We start from the raw sequence: 6,268 nt of genomic DNA, 5'->3' as shown, positions 1-6,268 counted from the left end.
CTGGGAAATTAAGCTGGGTGTATGCACCCTTGAGATATTTTGCCACGGCATTGTAAGCCCACCTGACGGCTGGAGGTGGAGACGGTGATGGCCTTCCTCCTCTTTACTTTCTTTCCTGCAGATCTCTTCTCGCTGTCACCTCCCGTCAGTCTCTGTCGTGGTCTTCCTCTCCATCATCCTTCCCAACGTCCGCGGGGCTATTAGGGACATCGGCATTTCTGTCTGTGGTGAAATCCTCTCCCTCTCCTTTACCACCAGCCCCAGCCCATCCTCTCGTCAACTTCCGTGAGTGGAAAGCTACAAATAGAGTGTTCGCAATTGGAAAGCTACGGATCTTTTCCGTCGTCAGACGATATAATCACGTTTCCGAATAGAGAAGCTTAAGTACTATTCTTCCGTGCAGTTTCCTCCCCTAAAACTTTATGTGGTACAGAACCTCTTCTCCACATGTCAAACGGAGATGCAATATGATTGCTCTATTTTAATATATATATATATATATATATATATATATATATATATATATATATATATATATATATATATAAAATTGATATTAGATTCTCTCGTAAGATTAATGAAATCTGTTCTCATGTCGATTGGGGCTTATTGTCGAATGCCTTGCTCCTCCTGTGCTGATAATTCCGGTCTCTGTGGTGAAGCAGGAGAGCCTGAGGGGGAGATCAAACTCGGGCAGAGGCCCAGCGGCCACCGGCTGCACGTCGTGAGGGCGGTGGCCAAAGACATCGCATTCGACTATAGCTCCAGAAGCTCTCTCCAAGCCAGCGTGGAGAAGCTCGCTAATGCCGTCGGAGTCACCCTCGGCCCTAGAGGTTTTCTTGTTTCCTCCCGTTCCTTTCTTTGTTGGCTTTCTTTTCGGTGTATTTTGTAGTTGTTGGTACGTCTTCTGTCTGAAATCTGAATTAAGTACTTTAATGTCACAAATGCCTTAAAAATTTCAATTTTTCTGGTCATTGAGTTTCTTTATTGTTTTGAACATTGGTGGAATTTCTAGGTTGTAGCTGGACTAATTTGTGTTGGTTTGATTCTGACTTGAAGGGAGGAATGTCGTGGAGTTTGGGAACCCCAAAGTGGTTGATGATGGGGTCACCATCGCTTGGGCTATTGAGCTTGCAGACCCTATGGAGAATGCTGCTGCAGCCTTGATTCACGAGGTAGACAGATAGTTTTATAGCATTCATTTTATTGCCTTCACTTTAGCTTGCCTTGTAATTTTTGTTCAATGCGTTGTTCACATGTTATGATGGTAGACATTAATGCGATTTAATCCTTTTTTTAGGTAGAGCAAGTATGCACAAACAAATTCATGTTTTGGAGGGAGAATTACATAAAAGTTATGGTTTCTCAGATGTATTTAATCATACAAATGAACAGAGCGATAAATAGTAAAAGATTTAAAAGCAATACTTTCCGGTTTTGCCAAATGCATGAAGAGATCTAAAGTGTTGTTAATTATGAGGTGTTTGAACCTACGTAAACCAAAACTGTAAAAGATAATTAAGTTAATTTAACGCATGAGGAAGAGAAGAATCTTTACCAAGGGAGAGCAATTGTGGGGCCAACAAAAGTGGGAGAGTATTTGTATAATCAATATTAACTTAATAATAAGATTCCAAAGCTAGGAATGGCCAGCATCAAGTCTGTTAGATCCTATGGTTGTGATTGCTTCTCGACAGAAAATTTGTTCATGCTTTAGTGTTGTTGTGTTGCAATAAATAGGAAATTGGATTAGTGATGGAGCATGTTTCTTATATTGTGGACTGAAGGTCACTAGCAAGAAAAATGACTCTGCTGGTGAGGTACTATGACTGCATCGGTTCTTTCACGCGAAATCATTAAGTTGGGTCTGCTGAGTGTTATCTCTGGTGCAAATCCTGTGTCCATCAAGAAAGGAATCGACTAGATGGTACAGGAGCTGGTGGAAGAAAGCTAACCCTATCAAGGGACATGGTGATATCAAAGGTATCATAAAATTGATGTGTCTATTGTTTCTTTAGCTCTTGTTTGATTCGCAAAAAATGGAGAGGAAAAGTGGGGTCAACGGAAAGTGGAAAAATCCCTCTTATTTGATTGGAATTTTCAAATGAAAGAGATTGGAAAAAGTTGTTTCCATGGAAATACAAATCCCATATTTCATGGAAAAGAATAATCTATGTAGGATATAGGTTTTTGGAATTTCCATGTGATGGGAATTGGAAGCTCTTTTTTTCTTAAAATATTCTTTTAAACTATCAAAAAATCTACAGCTGAAATGAATATTCTCTCTATCATAATACTTCAAACCTTCCTCCACCACGATCTACGGCAGAAAATATTCTTAACCATCATAATTTTTTGTTTACAAATAATGGTAATGCATAGAATAGGGTAAGGTTTTTCCTTGTATTAAAGATATGATAGATATGTTATACAGTTTTTCCAAAAAGGTGGATGCTTAACCAAATATAATCCACTTTGGAATAAGACACTTTCCCCTAGCTAACCAAATATACTAAAACCACTTTCCCAGGCATTATATTCCTAAGAATCAGCTTCCTAGACATAATATTCCAATTTCCAAGGAAGAAAAATTCTTCTCATGAACCAAATGAGTCCTTAATAACTGTCATCACATTTGTTTTGGGATAATCAGCACCTTTGTTTGGTCAGTAGTTGTGATACACTAAAAAGTGGTCACCTGTATGGTCAAAAAAGACACTGAATAGTGCTAAATTGATTATAGTAGTAATTTATTCCTTATAAATAGAAATTTCTGTTAAAATCCTTTTATTTGGTCTTGCAGCTGTTGCTTCTACCTCAGCTGGTAATGATGAGTTTGTGGGAAGCATGATTGCTGATGCTATTGTTCAGGTTGGCCCTGATGGTATTCTTTCTATTGAGTCTTCATCATCATTTGAGACTACTATTGATGTAAAGAAGAATGGAGATTTGCTGCATTTTCCAAGACCTCAAACTACCCCACCTGTTGTTTCCTTTATATTTTGAAATAAGTGCATTATGTAACATATTTACTCTGTTTGTGTTTTTTCTTTTTATTTTTTTTGAAACCATCATTGCAGATGGACCAAGGTTATGTCTCCCCATAATTTGTCACAAATCCTGAGAAGTTACTAGTTGAATTTGAGAATGCCAAAGTTCTAGTAACTGACCAGAAGATTTCAACAATTAAAGAAATAATCCCTTTGTTGGACAAAACCACACAACTGAGAGCTCTGCTTCTCATTATTGCTGGGGATGTAACTGGTGAGGCTTTGGCAAATCTTGTTGTGAATAAGCTGCGGGGGGTATTCTTAATGTTGCTGTGATCAAAGCTCCTGGTTTTGGTGAGAGACAGAAGACTCTTCTTCAAGATATTGCCACTGTGACAGGTAATATTTAGAGGTTCTGTTTCTTAATTAATTTAAGATTTGCTTATTTCTTCTCCTTTGCAATTGCCAACTAAATAGTTTTATATCGCAATCTTCATTCAGATTATATATATATATATATATATATATATATATATATATATATATATATATATTCTTACTGAATTTGGTAGCACTGCACGTGTATGAAGATCATCATTCCCTGTCTTAATTGCTGTCTTCTGATTCCTATTGGTGGTTTTACTAATCTAGTATATCCTTTTTTGATAGTATAGCAGTTCTCATCGAAGCATATTTAGCATCTTATCCTTATTTTTTGAATTTGTTCTCTCTCAGGCATTTGCTGAGGATGTCAAAATGGTTAGGTCCAACTACGTCCAATTGGGTATTCAAATTCAATTTGTTCTAATTGTTTCAGTTAAAATGATTTTGAAAAGAAAGTAAGTGAAATTGGTTAATTGTTGTGATCGATGCATACGTTCATGTAAGACCGAAAATCTTCTTCACAACATTTTTGCAAGGATAATACATACTGGTGGTGAAATTGGTTAATTGTTGTGATCGATGCATACGTTCATGTAAGTTGTAACTTAGCTTGGTGTTTGAGCCAAGCCTGTTAAGAATGCCAAATTTACTTAATTCTTCAAGTTTACAAAGTCAAGAACTGAGCTGAAGGGAGCCAATTCAATTTCTATAGTTTTGGGGAGGGGTCAATTCTTTCTTCCTTTCCTTCTTAGTCCCCACTTGCATTTGGAATTCCTAGGTCCTCAAAGTTGCTGACATCTTTTCCCTGTTGCCTGGAGAGAGACAATAAATGAGAATAGAAAATTAATTTAATAATTGTCCAGACTCATGCCAGACCCCTATTTTCTTGTTCAATTGTTCCCTGAGAATGGTTGAGAACAGAATTTTTCTTCACATCACTCATTTGTGAGTTTCTGTTCTTTTATATTATTGTTGCGGGAACTTGAGCTAGCAGTTATAAAATTTTTTTTATTATGTGATAATTGTGAAGGGGAAGTATTCACAGGACTGTATTTCTGTTCTACCGCATATTTACAGTCCATCGCATATTTACAGTTGCTGTGTTGCCTAGAGACACCAAATTTTGAGCTCTTTCATGTCTTGGACACTACAACACTTCGCGACACTCCTTGACACTTCATAAATGGCATCAGATTAGATATGATCATTATCATGTGTGTACATCCATGTGAAAGTTATCAAGTATTACGTAATGGCTAAAAATAAGCATTTGATCGATTTTCTGAGATAAAGGAACAATAGGTTGAGCACATTAATATACATAGATCCTTACATAATTTGACATAGGTGTCTAAGATACAGGTGTTTCCTTTGTCCAATTTTTAAAAGGTTCATGTGCCAGATTCTTCTAGATGCTTCGTGTCCAAGTATGTTGCTGATATTCTTTTGTTTTGTAGGGATAAGATGTAAACTACGGTGTATTATGCTTCAAGAGTATACCACTTAAATATGATTTTTACAGTGATCCAACCATTCTTCAACTTATATCTGGTACAACAACTGGAAGACCTCATCTTTCAATCACACTTCAATAAACCCCTGATCTGCATATGTTGTGTTCACATTGTAACTATATGTACCAATTAATCTGCTGTCTTTTTCTTTCAATTTCCTGACTATTCTTTTCATCACTTGTCTATTCAGGAGCTGAGTTTCAAGCCAAAGATCTCGGATTATTGGTAGAAAATGCATCGGCAGAGCAGCTTGGCATGGCAAGGAAGGTTACAATCTCTCGGAACTCTGCCATTGCAGATGCAGCAACCAAGGATGAGATACAGGCGAGATTTGCCCAGATAAAGAAGAGCTTGCAGAGACAGACTCTGTTTATGATTCTGAGAAGCTAGCAGATAGGATTGCAAAACTCTCTGGTGGTGTGGTAGCTATCAAGGCCGCTGCTGCAATAGAGACAGAGCTTGGAGACTGCAAGCTCAGAATTGAGGATGCCAAAAATGCTACTTTTGCAGCTATAGAGGAAGGAATTGTTCCTGGAGGTGGTGCTGCCTATGTTCACCTCTCTACCCGTGTTCCTGCCGTAAAGGATATGCTTAAAGATGCAGATGTGCGTCTTGGTGCTGACATTGTGCAAACAGTAAGTCTAACAACAGATGTATCTAAAGTTGTTTCATAAGGAATTCATATGATAAAACTTTAGGCCTTTTGAACTCCCCCTAGTTAATAATCCTTGATTCATTGGATCTTCTTATTTCATGACCCGACGGGCACTGGTGGCCCCTGCTGCACCGATAGCACATGATGCGGTTGTGGATGGAGAAGTGGTGGTGGAGAAGATTAAGGACAGTAAGTGGGAGGTTGGCTACAATGTGATGATTGACGAGTATGAGAATCTGTAGTAGCTGGTGTCGTCAACTCTGTAAAAGTGACTAGATGTGCATTGCAGACTGCTGCATCAGTTGCTGGAATGGTCCTAACAACACAGGCCATTGTTGTAGACCAGCACAAACCAAAGGTGGCCGGTGGCTGCGCAATCTGAGGGTCTTGCCATCCAAGCATTCTGCCCTATTTGGTCTCCCAGAGTTCGGTTAGATGCATGATTCAGAAATCACAGATACAATGGTAGAGCATTGATTAGTGTTATCCCTTCATCGGGATTTTATCTTTTCCTTGACTCTTATATTTTGTTAAAATTTTGTATGGAGTGCAGGATTGGCTGCTGCTGTCTTTCAAGTGTTATATGCTATTCATGAAGTTTTGAGGTTTTTTTGCTATTTAACTTCAATAATTATCCATCACTTACTGTAACATGTACGTAGTCAGGTGCTGTTTCATCTAATTTTCATCACTTTGATGTGCATATGGACATATGGAGGAAATTT

The 6,268-nt window shown here is 38.0% G+C and overlaps 1 pseudogene; it reads left to right on the top strand.

The window, feature by feature from the left end:
• The first annotated feature begins 574 nt into the window (after positions 1-574).
• LOC105037250 (ruBisCO large subunit-binding protein subunit alpha-like) lies at positions 575-6,160 on the top strand (annotated as a pseudogene).
• The last annotated feature ends 108 nt before the right edge of the window (positions 6,161-6,268 follow it).

Source organism: Elaeis guineensis, chromosome 11, assembly GCF_000442705.2.
Source record: "Elaeis guineensis isolate ETL-2024a chromosome 11, EG11, whole genome shotgun sequence".
Taxonomy (NCBI): domain Eukaryota; kingdom Viridiplantae; phylum Streptophyta; class Magnoliopsida; order Arecales; family Arecaceae; genus Elaeis; species Elaeis guineensis.
The sequence above is the reverse complement of the archived record's forward strand: the minus strand, read 5'-3'. Positions and strand labels throughout refer to the sequence as shown.